Below are 15,000 nucleotides of genomic sequence, written 5' to 3'. Positions count from 1 at the left end.
TGCGCGGCCTGGTGGGCACCATGGTGCGCACCAAGGAGCGCTCCGAAGTGTGCTCCAAGGTGCGGCGTGCACGAAGTCGGAGCCCGGTTTGCCCCGGGTACGCACCTCGCGTGCACCTTCGCCGGGGTGGGCACCTCGGCTGGGTTGCGCGCCCTGGTGCGCACCAAGGAGCGCTCCGAAGTGTGCTCCAAGGTGCGGCGTGCACGAAGTCGGAGCCCGGTTTGCCCCGGGTGCGCACCTTCGCCGCGGTGCGCACCATGGCGTGCACGAAGTCGGAGCCCGGTTTGCCCCGGGTGCGCACCTCGCGTGCACCTTCGGCGGGGTTGCGCGCCCTGGTGGGCACCATGGTGCGCACCAAGGAGCGCTCCGAAGTGTGCTCCAAGGTGCGGCGTGCACGAAGTCGGAGCCCGGTTTGCCCCGGGTGCGCACCTCGCGTGCACCTTCGGCGGGGTTGCGCGCCCTGGTGGGCACCATGGTGCGCACCAAGGAGCGCTCCGAAGTGTGCTCCAAGGTGCGGCGTGCACGAAGTCGGAGCCCGGTTTGCCCCGGGTGCGCACCTCGCGTGCACCTTCGCCGCGGTGGGCACCATGGCGTGCACGAAGTCGGAGCCCGGTTTGCCCCGGGTGCGCACCTCGCGTGCACCTTCGCCGGGGTGGGCACCTCGGCTGGGTTGCGCGCCCTGGTGCGCACCAAGGAGCGCTCCGAAGTGTGCTCCAAGGTGCGGCGTGCACGAAGTCGGAGCCCGGTTTGCCCCGGGTGCGCACCTCGCGTGCACCTTCGCCAGGGTGGGCACCTCGGTGCGCACACCTTCTCAATGTTTTCTTGCCTTTTCTGGAAATTGGTGAAGGCAGCGCATCAAAGGTGCGCACCTCGGTGTGCTCCGAGGTGCGAACCCGAGAGCGCTCCGAGGTGCCCACGAAGTCGAAAGTCGGGTTAATTGCATTGTTTTCCCCGGGTGCGCTCCGAGGTGCGCAACATCGGCGCGCACCAAGGAGGGCTCCGAAGTGTGCTCCAAGGTGCGCACGATGGCGTGCACCTCTGGTGCGCACGATTCGGAGCTCGGTTTGACCGGGGTGCGCACACCTTGGCTGGGTTGCGCACCTTTTGTGCGCTCCAAGGTGCGCACGAAGTCGGAGCTCGGTTTGCCCCGGGTGCGCACCTTCGCCAGGGTGCGCACCTTGATGCGCACGCCTTGGCTGGGCTGCGCACCTTGGTGGGCGCCATGGTGCGCACCTTTCGTGCGCTCCAAGGTGCGCACGAAGTCGGAGCTCGGTTTGCCCCGGGTGCGCACCTTGGTGGGCGCCATGGTGCACTCCGAGGTGCCCAAGATTGGTGCGCACCAAGGAGCGCTCCGAAGTGCGCTCCAAGGTGCGCGCGAAGTCGAAAGTTGGGTTAATTGTCCGGTTTGCCTCGGGTGCGCACCTTGCGTGCACCTTCGCCAGGGTGGGCGCCTTGGTGCGCACACCTTGGCTGGGCTGCGCACACCTTGGCACCCGCGTTTCCTTCATTTTAAATTTTTTTTTTTTACAATCTCTCAAGTGGGAAATTCTATAATCTCAACTTTTTTTGCCTTTTCAGGAAACTTTTGAATGGAGCGCATCATTGGTGCGCTCCGAAGTGTGCTCCAAAGCTCTCTCCAGCTGCGTGCACCTGCCCCGGCCGCGCACCCGGCCCCGCCCAGCTTCGCTCACCTGTCCCGGGCGTCTGGTGCGGAACCTTAGAGTAAGAAACATCACCGTGCACCTTGGCCAACGTGCGCGACTCGACCGAGCGCGCACTGGCCGAGGTGCACACCGATTTCACCTGGGTGCGCGCGCAGCACCTCGGGCGCACCGGGGTGCGCGCACAACGCCCGGGTTGCACCGTGGCCTGTGTGCTCGGGGCGCCTCGGGTGCGCGCTCGGTGTCGCCCCCGCGCGCGCGGTAGTGCGGGCAGCGCACCCCGGCCCGGCCCGGCCCCGACGAGAACGCAAATGGGCAAAAGGTTTATTCAAATAGCATTGCGACGCCCGGCGAAAAACTAAAAAAGGGTGCAACACCGGGACTTCCCGGGAGGTCACCCATCCCAGTACTACTCCGGCCCAAGCGCGCTTAACTGCGGAGTTCTGATGGGATCCGGTGCACTAACGCTGGTATGATCGCACCCGTTATGAGCTTGTCGCAGTGTGTACTTAGCAAACCGCGACCCACGTGCGAATCCACCCCGGCCACCCACCCCCGTCGAGGTGCACACCCTCCCTCGCGAAGTGCGCCCCGTTCGCCAAGTGTGAGCCCTGCCCGGGTGCGCGCACCTTGCTAGGGCGTCGGGTGTGCACCCGGCCCGGCCTACGTGCGTGCACCTGGAGGGGGCGTCGTGTGCGTGCAGTGTCCCGTCTGCAACGCGGTGCCCACACACCACCTCGGGCGCAACGACCTGCGCTCACATGTGGGCCGAGTGCACCTTGGTGCATGTTCGGGGCGCCTCGGGTGCACGCTCGATCTTGCCCCGGTGCACCAAGGCGCTCGGTTTGCCCCGGGTGCGCACTTGGTGCAAGGTGGGCACCCAAAATAGGGATCAAGCACCAAAACACAAGTTTCGGGATGCAAAATGGGACCCAAGGACCACAAATGCGTTCCAAGACCCATGATGGGTCCACGAGAACAAAAATGTGTTCCGAGACTTAATAAACAAATATTGGGTTTTAGGAGAAGAAACATGCTCTGATGCCCAAAACGAGAATCGACCCCGAAAAGGCCACAGGCCAAAAGTGGGATGCGAGACAAAAAAAAATGGGACCCGAGGACCAAAATTGGGTTCCCAGGTCGAAGACAGGGCAACCGGACAAGAAACGACCTCTAAGGCTCGAAATGAGTCCCGACGACTAAAACTTGACAAGAAGCACCCATCAGGCACCCAACTCGACACCCATGGGATGCCGACCCACCCGGGCTTCCACCTAGCACACCTTGGCACCCACCCACCCTCGCACCCAACCTCGCACCCAACTTAGCACCTTTGAACCCACATTGGCACTCACCCTGACCCTGGCACCTTGGAACCCACATTGGCACTCACCTTGACCCTGGCACCCACCTTTGCACTCACCTTGGGACCCACCCTGGCTCCCACCTCGGCACCCACCCAGACACCCACCTTGGTTCCTTGGCACCCACCTTGGATCCTTGGCACCCACCCCGACACCCACCTTGGCACGCAACTTGGCTACTTGCCACCCACCTTGGCTCCTTGACGCCCACCCCGACAACCACCCCGTGACCTACCCTGGCTAGGGTTGGTGCACACCCACCCTGGTGCCCACCTTGGCACCCACCCTATGACCCACCTTGGCACGCACCTTAGTACCCACCCCGTTACCCACCCTAGGACCCACCCCGTGACCCACCTTGGCCAGGGTGGGTGCACCCACCCTGGTGCCCACCTTGGCACCCACCCATCCTAGCACCCAGCCTGTGACCGGGCTTGGAACCCAACCTTGCACCCGCACCCGTCTTGGCCAGTGTGGGTGCGCACCCATCCTGGCACCCACGTTGTGACACACCCTTTAACCCACGCACCCTAGCACCCACGTTGGCACCCACCTTGGAACCCAACCTAGCAACTTGGCACCCACCCCGTGACCCACCTTGGCATCCACCATAGCAGTCGCCGACTTGGCACCCACCTCGGCACCCACCTTGACACTTGTGGACCCACCTTGCCACTCACCCTAGCATCGACCCATCCTAGCACCCACCCTGGCACCTTTGCACCCTAGCACTCACCCATCCTAGCACCTAACCTGTGACCCACCTTGACACTCACCCTCGCACCCACCTTGGAACCCAACCTAGCACCCACCCACCCTGACACCAACCCTAGCACCTACCCACCCTTGCACCCACCCTGTGACCCATCTTGGCACCCACCCATCCTACCACTCAACCTATCACCCACCTTCTCACCCACCTTGGCATCCACCTTAGCACCCACCCACACTGGCACCTTGGCACCCACCTCGGGCAAGGTGGGTGCACACCCACCCTGGCACCCAATTTAGAACCCACCGAGCATGTTACCCACCTTGGCACCCACATTGCAGCCCACCCTAGTACCCACCCTATGACCCACATTGGCATCCACACCCTAGCACCCAGGCACCTCGACACCCGCCTTGACACCCACCCTAGCACTGAACCTGTGACCCACCTTGGAACTCACCCTAGAACCCACCCACCCTGTGAACCACCTTGGCATCCACCTTAGCACCCACCCACCTTGGCACCCACTCTAGCACTCACCCATCCTAACACCCAACTTGTTACCCACCTTGGCACCCGCCCTCGCGTCCACCTTGAAACCCACCCTAGCACCCACCCACGCAGGAGCCCACCTTGGCACCCAACCTAACACCCACGCATCCTGGCACCCAACTTGTGACCCACCTTGGAACCCACCCTAGTACCCACCTTTGAACCCACTATATCACCAACCCACCTTGGCACCCACCCTATGACCCTCTTTGGAATCCACCCTAGCACGCACCCACCCTGGCACCCACCATGGAGCGCACCCTAGCACCCACCCACCTCGGCACGCACCTCAACACCCACCTTGGTGTGCGCACTGCGCCAACCTCTCAAAGACCCTATGTGGTGCGCTCCAAAGTGTACACCTTTGGTGCGCTCCAAGGTGCGCACCTTTGGTGCACACCGAGGTGCACACCAAAGTGTGCACCGAGGTGAGCACCAAAGTGCACTCCAGGGTGCACACCAAGGCGTGCACCTTTGGTGCGGTCAATGCAAACGAATTCGGAAGTTGGGGTCGATGTCCTAATCGCTGCTGCAGACTACACGTATGAGAATCGGACAAATAGCTTTATATAGGGGAGGTGTTGCGTTTGATGGGTCGACTCCCCTGGTTGTGTGCACTGCACCAACTTCAAAGACCCTGTCTTGTTTAAGAAGTCAAAAGTTGGGGTGGATGTCCTAATCATTGCTGCAGTCTACGCATGTATGAGAATCAGACAAATAGCTTATATAGGGGAGGTGTTGCATTCGGTGGGTTGACTCCCCTGGTTGTGCGCACTGCGCCAACCTCAAAGACCCCGCATAGCAGAAGAAGTCGGAAGTCGGATTTTGGTGAGCACCAAGGCGTGCACCTTTGGTGCGGTCAACGCAGACGAATTCAGAAGTTGGGGTGGATGTCCTAATCGTTGTTGCAGGCTACACATGTATGAGAATCAGACAAATAGCTTATATAGGGGAGGTGTTGGGTTTGATGGGTCAACTCCCTTGGTTGTGCGCATTACGCCAACCTCAAAGACCTTGTTTTCGTTAAGAAGTCAAAAGTTGGGGTCAATGTCCTAATGGCTCCTGCAGGCTACACATGTATGAGAATCGGACAAATAGCTTATATAGGGGAGGTGTTGGGTTTGATGGGTCGACTCCCCTGGTTGTGCGCATTACGTCAACCTCAAAGACCTTGTTTTCGTTAAGAAGTCAAAAGTTGGGGTCGATGTCCTAATTGCTCCTGTAGACTACACATGTATGAGAATCAGACAAATAGCTTATATAGGGGAGGTGTTGGGTTTGATGGGTTGACTCCCCTAGTTGTTCGCATTACACCAACCTCAAAGACCTTGTTTTCGTTTAGAAGCCGAAAGTTGGGGTCGATGTCCTAATTGCTCCTGCAGGCTACGCATGTATGAGAATCAGACAAATAGCTTATATAGGGGAGGTGTTGGGTTTGATGGGTCGACTCCCCTGGTTGTGCGCATTGCGCCAACCTCAAAGACCCTGCATTGCGGATGAAGTCGAAAGTCAGAGTTTGGTGTGCTACAAGGTGTGGTCGAAGGTGCTCACCTAGGTGTGCACCTTTGGAGCACAGGAAAAGTGCCCTCCAAAAGTGCGCACCTTTGGAGTGCACAAAAGTGCCCTCCAAAAGTGCGCACCTTTGGAGCGCAGAAAAGTGCCCTCCAAAAAGTGCCCTCCAAAAGTGCGCACCTTTGGAGCGCAGAAAAGTGCCCTCCAAAAAGTGCCCTCCAAAAGTGCGCACCTTTGGAGCGCAGAAAAGTGCCCTCCAAAAAGTGCCCTCCAAAAGTGCGCACCTTTGGAGCGCAGAAAAGTGCCCTCCAAAAGTGCGCACCTTTGGAGCGCAGAAAAGTGCCCTCCAAAAAGTGCCCTCCAAAAGTGCGCACCTTTGGAGCGCAGAAAAGTGCCCTCCAAAAAGTGCCCTCCAAAAGTGCGCACCTTTGGAGCGCAGAAAAGTGCCCTCCAAAAAGTGCCCTCCAAAAGTGCGCACCTTTGGAGCGCAGAAAAGTGCCCTCCAAAAAGTGCCCTCCAAAAGTGCGCACCTTTGGAGCGCAGAAAAGTGCCCTCCAAAAAGTGCCCTCCAAAAGTGCGCACCTTTGGAGCGCAGAAAAGTGCCCTCCAAAAGTGCGCACCTTTGGAGCGCACAAAAGTGCCCTCCAAAAGTGCGCACTTTTGGTGCGCACCAAGGCGCTGGTTCGGTCGTTGCAGGCGAGTTCGGAAGTTGGGGTCGATGTCCTGAGCGGAGGTGCAAACTACACAGGTGTCGGAATCGGACAAATAGCTTATATAGGGGAGGTGTATGCTTCGATGGGTCGACTCCCCAGGTTGAGCGCACCGCGCCAACCTCAAAGACCCTACGGTATGGATGAAGTCGGAAGTTGGGTCCGATGACCAATTCGATTAGTAGGTATGCTCATGAGGTCGGAATTTGGGTCCGATGACCTGCCATGTGCAGGAAGGCGAATGTTGACACTGTGCGTTGCAAGGTGCACACCAAGGCGCTGGTGCGGTCTTTTTAGTCGAGTTCGGAAGTTGGGGTCGATGTCCTGATCGGAGGTGCAAGCTACACAGGTGTGGGAATCGGACAAATAGCTTATATAGGGGAGGTGTATGCTTCGTTGGGTCGACTCCCCGGGTTGAGCGCACCGCGCCAACCTCAAAGACCCTACGGTATGGATGAAGTCGGAAGTTGGGTCCGATGACCGATTCGATATGTAGGCATACTCGCGAGGTCGGAATTTGGGTCCGATGACCTGCCACGTGCAGGAAGGCGAATGTTGGCACTGTGCGTTGCAAGGTGCGCACCAAGGCGCTGGTTCGGTCGTTGGAGGCGAGTTCGGAAGTTGGGGTCGATGTCTTGATCGGAGGTGCAAACTACACAGGTGTGGGAATCGGACAAATAGCTTATATAGGGGAGGTGTATGCTTCGTTGGGTCGACTCCCCGGGTTGAGCGCACCGCGCCAACCTCAAAGACCCTACGGTATGGATGAAGTCGGAAGTTGGGTCCGATGACCGATTCGATATGTAGGCATACTCGCGAGGTCGGAATTTGGGTCCGATGACCTGCCATGTGCAGGAAGGCGAATGTTGGGACTGTGCGTCGCAAGGTGCGCACCAAGGCGCTGGTGCCGTCGTTGCAGTCGAGTTCGGAAGTTGGGGTCGATGTCCTGGTCAGAGGTGCAAACTACACAGGTGTGGGAATCGGACAAATAGCTTATATAGGGGAGGTGTATGCTTCGATGGGTCGACTCCCTGGGTTGAGCGCACCGCGCCAACCTCAAAGACCCTACAGTATGGATGAAGTCGGAAGTTGGGTCCGATGACCGATTCGATACGTAGGCATATTGGCGAGGTCTGAATTTGTGTCCGATGACCTGCCATGCACAGGAAGGCGGAATTTGGGTCCGATGACCGAGTTGATGGCGTGCCATGCGCAGAAAGGCGGAATTTGGGTCCGATGACCGAGTTGATGTTGATGGCCCGCCATGCACAGGAAGGCGGAATTTGGGTCCGATGACCGATTTGAAGGCGTGCCATACGCAAAAAGGCGGAGTTTGGGTCCGATGACCGAGTTGATATTGATGGCCCGCCATGCGCAGGAAGGCGGAATTTGGGTCCGATGACCTGACATACGCATGGAGTCCGACTCGGGGGCCGATGTTCGATTCGATGACTTGCATTGTGGGTAAAGTCGGAAGTTGTGGTCTTTGACCCGATTCGATGACCAGACTTCGGCTGCTTGAGAATCGGACAAATAACTTATATAGGGGAGGTAGTGTTCTCGAGCATCCTCCCCCCGTGCCCGTTTATGTCGATTGATGCTGGTGCTCGACTGGTTGGAGCGCTCGGATGCAAAAATCTTGCACCAGGATTTATCGATTGTGATGGACACGGCAAGTCTCCTGATTGCTATGCAGGAGCTCATCGTGAATCTCTATGCGGCCTTGGTATGGACTCGACCTGCGGAATGGTTCGGCAATGGTAGTCGCTCCAACACGTCCTTGCAATGGCCACAGAGGTGATTCGACTAGAGCTCCAGTCTAGCTTTTGGGTTGCTTGGCGGACTGGTATAGCCGCGATCGAGTTCCGGCCATGAACGTTTTAGATAGCTCTTGGGCTTTCTGGGACGGAAGTCGGAAGTTTGGGCTGTTGTCCGATTTGATGACCATTCTTCGGATGTGTGAGAATCGGACAAATAACTTATATAGGGGACTGTGTTGTCTCACGCAGCCCCCTCCGTGCCCCTCTATCTCGACCGATGTTGGTGCTTGAAAGGGTTGGGATCGCTCGGATTTATAAACGTGCACCACCATTTGTCGAGTGTGAGGGACGCGGCAGGTCTCCTAAATGCTATGCGGGCGCTCTCTGAGAATCTCTATCCGGCCTCGACACAGACTAGTCTTGCTGAATGGTTTGGCACTGGTAGTCGATCCAACACGTCGTTGTTGTGGCCGCCTAGGCGATTCGATTCGAGCCCCCGTCTAGCTTTTGGGTTGCTTGGCGGATTTTGCCCTATCCGCAAGTGAGCTCGGTCCCTAAACGTTCGAGAAACCCGATTGCTATGCGCCGACTCTCTTTCTTGCGAGCCTCCATCTAGCTTTTGGGTCTCTACGGAACGGAAGTCGGAATCTGGGACCGTTGTTTGATTCGACGAGGCAGACTACGGTTGTGCGAGAATCGGACAAATAACTTATATAGGGGAGGTGTTGACTGGAGCATTCTCCCCCGTGCCCCTCTAACTCGACCAATGCTGGCGCTCGAACGGTGGTAGCGCTCGGATTTTCATTGAGCGCCAGCATTGGTCGATTTAGAGGGGCATGCGAGATTCCCGAATGCTATGCGAGGGCTCTAACGGAAATGTCTATTGGTTTCGGTATGGATGCAATTGCGAGTGGTTCGGCAAAGGTAGTCGTTCCGATGCGTCCATGTCGTGGCCAAATCGATAATTCGATTTGAGCCCTCGTATAGCATTTGGGTCTCTCGATGTGATTCCGCATTCCAGTCCCTTTGGGCACTGCTTGAGCCGCATCCCAGGGGGTTCCCTTCCCAATAATCTGCCTCGCAACCCGATTGCTATGCGGTGAGGCTCCTCGGCCGCCTCGGAACTATCTGTGTATCAGACGCATCGCGGGATAAGGGGTTGGCAACGGTAGTCGCCCCAAGCGCGTCCGATGCTTGGACCATTCCGAGGCGGCCCTGAAGCCTCTTCCGTCTAGCCGTTGGGTCCTTCTCGCCGCATCCCTCGCCTCGCACCCCGATTGCTATGCGGTGAGGCTCCTCGGCCGCCTCGGAACTATCTGTGTATCGGACGCGTCGCGGGATAAGGGGTTGTCACTGGTAGTCGCCCCAAGCGCGTCCGATGCTTGGACCATTCCGAGGCGGCCCTGAAGCCTCTTCCGTCTAGCCGTTGGGTCCTTCTCGCCGCATCCCTCGCCTCGCACCCCGATTGCTATGCGGTGAGGCTCCTCGGCCGCCTCGGAACTATCTGTGTATCGGACGCGTCGCGGGATAAGGGGTTGTCATTGGTAGTCGCCCCAAGCGCGTCCGATGCTTGGACCATTCCGAGGCGGCCCTGAAGCCTCTTCCGTCTAGCCGTTGGGTCCTTCTCGCCGCATCCCTCGCCTCGCACCCCGATTGCTATGCGGTGAGGCTCCTCGGCCGCCTTGGAACTATCTGTGTATCGGACGCGTCGCGGGATAAGGGGTTGTCACTGGTAGTCGCCCCAAGCGCGTCCGATGCTTAGACCATTCCGAGGCGGACCCGAAGCCTCTTCCGTCTAGCCGTTGGGTCCTTCTCGCCGCATCCTTCGCCTCGCACCCCGATTGCTATGCGGTGAGGCTCCTCGGCCGCCTCGGAACTATCTGTGTATCGGACGCGTCGCGGGATAAGGGGTTGTCACTGGTAGTCGCCCCAAGCGCGTCCGATGCTTGGACCATTCCGAGGCGGACCCGAAGCCTCTTCCGTCTAGCCGTTGGGTCCTTCTCGCCGCATCCCTCGCCTCGCACCCCGATTGCTATGCGGTGAGGCTCCTCGGCCGCCTTGGAACTATCTGTGTATCGGACGCGTCGCGGGATAAGGGGTTGTCACTGGTAGTCGCCCCAAGCGCGTCCGATGCTTGGACCATTCCGAGGCGGACCCGAAGCCTCTTCCGTCTAGCCGTTGGGTCCTTCTCGCCGCATCCCTCGCCTCGCACCCCGATTGCTATGCGGTGAGGCTCCTCGGCCGCCTTGGAACTATCTGTGTATCGGACGCGTCGCGGGATAAGGGGTTGTCACTGGTAGTCGCCCCAAGCGCGTCCGATGCTTGGACCATTCCGAGGCGGACCCGAAGCCTCTTCCGTCTAGCCGTTGGGTCCTTCTCGCCGCATCCCTCGCCTCGCACCCCGATTGCTATGCGGTGAGGCTCCTCGGCCGCCTTGGAACTATCTGTGTATCGGACGCGTCGCGGGATAAGGGGTTGTCACTGGTAGTCGCCCCAAGCGCGTCCGATGCTTGGACCATTCCGAGGCGGCCCCGAAGCCTCTTCCGTGTAGCCGTTGGGTCCTTCTCGCCGCATCCCTCGCCTCGCACCCCGATTGCTATGCGGTGAGGCTCCTCGGCCGCCTTGGAACTATCTGTGTATCGGACGCGTCGCGGGATAAGGGGTTGTCACTGGTAGTCGCCCCAAGCGCGTCCGATGCTTGGACCATTCCGAGGCGGCCCCGAAGCCTCTTCCGTGTAGCCGTTGGGTCCTTCTCGCCGCATCCCTCGCCTCGCACCCCGATTGCTATGCGGTGAGGCTCCTCGGCCGCCTTGGAACTATCTGTGTATCGGACGCGTCGCGGGATAAGGGGTTGTCACTGGTAGTCGCCCCAAGCGCGTCCGATGCTTGGACCATTCCGAGGCGGACCTGAAGCCTCTTCCCTCTAGCCGTTGGGGCTTTCTCGCCGCATCCCTCGCCTCGCACCCTGATTGCTATGCTGTGAGGCTCCTCGGCCGCCTTGGAACTATCTGTGTATCGGACGCATCGCGGGATAAGGGGTTGGCAGTGGTAGTCGCCCCAAGCGCATCCGATGCTTGGACCATTCCGAGGCGGCCCTGCAGCCTCTTCCGTCTAGCCGTTGGGGCCATCTCGCCGCATCCCCCACCTCGCACCACGATTGCTATGCGGTGAGGCTCCTTGGCCGCCTCGGAACTATCTGTGTATCGGACGCATCGCGGGATAAGGGGTTGTCACTGGTAGTCGCCCCAAGCGCGTCCGATGCTTGGACTATTCCGAGGCGGCCCTGCAGCCTCTTCCGTCTAGCCGTTGGGGCCATCTCGCTGCATCCCCCACCTCCTCGGCCGCCTCGGAACTATCTGTGTATCGGACGCATCGCGGGATAAGGGGTTGGCAGTGGTAGTCGCCCCAAGCGCGTCCGATGCTTGGACTATTCCGAGGCAGCCCTGCAGCCTCTTCCGTCTAGCCTTTGGGGCCATCTCGCCGCATCCCTCGCCTCGCACCCCGATTGCTATGCGGTGAGGCTCCTCGGCCGCCTGGGAACTATCTTCGTATCGGACGCATCGCGGGATAAGGGGTTGTCACTGGTAGTCGCCCCAAGCGCGTCCGATGCTTGGACTATTCCGAGGCGGCCCTGTGGCCTCTTCCGTCTAGCCGTTGGGGCCATCTCGCCGCATCCCCCACCTCGCACCCCGATTGCTATGCGGTGAGGCTCTTCGGCCGCCTTGGAACTATCTTCGTATCGGACGCATTGCGGGATAAGGGGTTGTCACTGGTAGTGGCCCCAAGCGCGTCCGATGCTTGGACTATTCCGAGGCGGCCCTGCAGCCTCTTCCGTCTAGCCGTTGGGGCCATCTCGCCGCATCCCCCACCTCGCACCCCGATTGCTATGCGGTGAGGCTCCTCGGCCGCCTTGGAACTATCTTCGTATCGGACGCATCGCGGGATAAGGGGTTGTCACTGGTAGTCGCCCCAAGCGCGTCCGATGCTTGGACTATTCCGACGCGGCCCTGTGGCCTCTTCCGTCTAGCCGTTGGGGCCATCTCGCCGCATCCCCCACCTCGCACCCCGATTGCTATGCGGTGAGGCTCCTCGGCCGCCTTGGAACCATCTTCGTATCGGACGCATCGCGGGATAGGGGGCTGTCACTGGTAGTCGCCCCAAGCGTGTCCGATGCTTGGACCATTCCTAGGCGGCCCTGAAGCCTCTTCCGTCTAGCCGTTGGGGCCTTCCCGCCCCATCCCTCGCCTCGCACCCCCGATTGCTATGCGGTGAGGCTCCTCGGCCGCCTTGGAACCATCTGTGTATCGGACGCATCGCGGGATAAGGGGTTGGCACTGGCAGTCGCCCCAAGCGCGTCCGATGCTTGGACCATTCCGAGGTGGCCCTGAAGCCTCTTCCGTCTAGCCGTTGGGGCCTTCCCGCCCCATCCCTCGCCTCGCACCCCGATTGATATGCGGTGAGGCTCCTCGGCCGCCTTGGAACTATCTGTGTATCGGACGCATCGCGGGATAAGGGGTTGGCACTGGTAGTCGTCCCAATCGCATCCGATGCTTGGACCATTCCGAGGCGGCCCTGCAGCCTCTTCCGTTTAGCCGTCGGGGCCTTCCCGCCGCATCCCTCGCCTCGCATCCCGATTCCTATGCGGTGAGTCTTCTCGGCCGCCGCGGAACTATACCTGTTATTGCTACTGCATCCTTCGGCTGGTAACCTCCTCTGCCGCCTTGGAACGTTCTCTTTGTCGGACGCGTCGCGGGATAAGGGGTTGGCACTGGTAGTCGCCCCAAGCGCGCCCGATGCATAGACCGCTCCGAGTCGACCTTGCTTTCAGCCTCTCACATGCATAGACCTCTCTGAGTCGACCCTGCAGCCTCTCACGTTTAGCCTTTGGAATCTCGCCTCACAACATGATTGCTATCCTTGATGCATCCCTTGCCTCGAGCCCTGATTGCTTTCTTGGCTGCATCCCTCCTCTCCTCACAGCCCGGTTGTCATCACTGCTTCATCCGTCGCTTCATGCATTCTGGCTGCTGGGCCCTTCCCACCGCACACCTCGATTGCTATCTCTTCTGCATCACACACCCCGATTGCTATCTCTGCTACATCCCTCGGCTCTCACTTCTGCATCCTTCGCCTCACACCTCGATTGCTATCAATGCTGCATCCGTAACCTCACACCCCGATTGCTATGCGGGGAGGCTCCTTGGCCGCCTTGGAAATTTCTGTGTGTCGGACGCACCGCGGGATAAGGGGTTGGCACTGGTAGTCGCCCCAAGTGCGCCCGATTCTTAGACCGCTTCGAGGTGACCTCGTAGCCTCTTTCGTCCAGGCTTCCTGCCTTCAACGCCCTTTTTACACCTCGATTGCTATGCGCGGGCTCGTTGGCGTCTATCACCTCTCTGCGAAGAGTGGCACGATGATTGTTGGGGTAAATCGTAGCAGTCCGATCTCTGGCCTTGGGCCATTGTGAGGGCTGATCGATTTCCTGTGCGCATCTCGTGTTCGCCCAGTAACAGACTCGACGACTTGTAATCGGTCTTGTTCCCGATTGTTCCTGGAGGTAGTCTTCGGAACTCTTGGATTTGACCTGTCACTCGAACTGTCCTCTTCCGAGGATGCTTGTGTGTGTGTGCTTGTGCCATTTCCTTGGCGGTATTAACGAGATATTAAAGAGCGGAGTGAGCGCCTCGCCCAGCTATGTTTGGGGCTCTCACTCCCTTACCCGGTGTGCGACCGCTTTGCACGTAGGTTGCGGAGCATCGCGACTCTTTCGATGTTTGGCGGTTGTCTTCCGGTGATGCGTTGGTCCCGAAGTGCACGTTACTAGCATTTCTGCCATTGTTCTCGATCTTTGGCACGTTCCTTCGTTGCAATTGGATATATATCTCCGTTTATACGCGCAGGCTTCTCCCGCCTATTCAGCGCTGTCCCACTCTCAGCACTCTCGTGGTCTCCTTGGCTTCTCTCTCCCGTGAGCGAGCTCTCTTCTCGAGTCTTTTCCATGTCCCATGGAGGTTGCCTTGCGAAATTCGGGCACACAAACGTGACCGGATAAGAGCGGAATTGCCTATGAGGAGAAGCTCACCTTAGGGAGCAGCAATGCCGAGTGTTTCGACAGAGGGTAGAGGGGGCGTTGTTTGGGCGGTTGCACAAAAGAGTGCTACGTTTGCACTGAAGGTTGCTTCTTCGTCTCCGACGAACTCTTCGAGGCAAAAAAGCTTGTTTACGGGGTCGAGGTGGGACTGTTCGTGCGAGTTGCGCCACCAAAAGTGCGTAGGGGGCATATACCTGGGAAATGGATGTCTCTGAGTGGCCTTACTCGGTCGCGTGCACGGTGCATTCTCTAACGGCAGGACTGTCGCGAGCATGTGCGGTTCGGATGTTTTCGGGTAAAGGGTTCCGTACGGGATGTTCTTCCCAGGCTCCTGTGAACCGAGACTCTGCATCGTCATGCTCCGGCTCCCGTGGGTGCTTCATGCCTCGTCGAGCTGTTTGTCGTGGACGATTAAGGCCGAGGCCTTCCTTCGAGAGGGGAATTGTTCAGGCTGGTCGAGGCGGGATTGTTCGTGCGGGGTGCACCACCAAAAGTGCGTAGGGGGCATATGCCTGGGAAATGGATGTCTCTGAGTGGCCTTACTCGGTCGCGTGCACGGTGCACAGTCTCACGGCATGACTGTCGCGAGCATCGACGGTGCGGTGGTTTTCGGGTAACCGGGTTCCGTACGGGATGTT

At 59.1% G+C, this 15,000-nt stretch overlaps 1 non-coding gene across 1 annotated transcript; it reads right to left on the bottom strand.

Annotated features, from left to right (window-relative positions):
• Positions 1-2,026: 2,026 nt before the first annotated feature.
• On the bottom strand, positions 2,027-2,145 carry LOC131868324 (5S ribosomal RNA). Its single transcript, XR_009366790.1, has one exon. It is a non-coding gene; the product is annotated as a 5S ribosomal RNA (ribosomal RNA).
• Positions 2,146-15,000: the final 12,855 nt, after the last annotated feature.

Source organism: Cryptomeria japonica, unplaced genomic scaffold, assembly GCF_030272615.1.
Source record: "Cryptomeria japonica unplaced genomic scaffold, Sugi_1.0 HiC_scaffold_203, whole genome shotgun sequence".
NCBI classification, from domain to species: domain Eukaryota; kingdom Viridiplantae; phylum Streptophyta; class Pinopsida; order Cupressales; family Cupressaceae; genus Cryptomeria; species Cryptomeria japonica.
The sequence above is the reverse complement of the archived record's forward strand: the minus strand, read 5'-3'. Positions and strand labels throughout refer to the sequence as shown.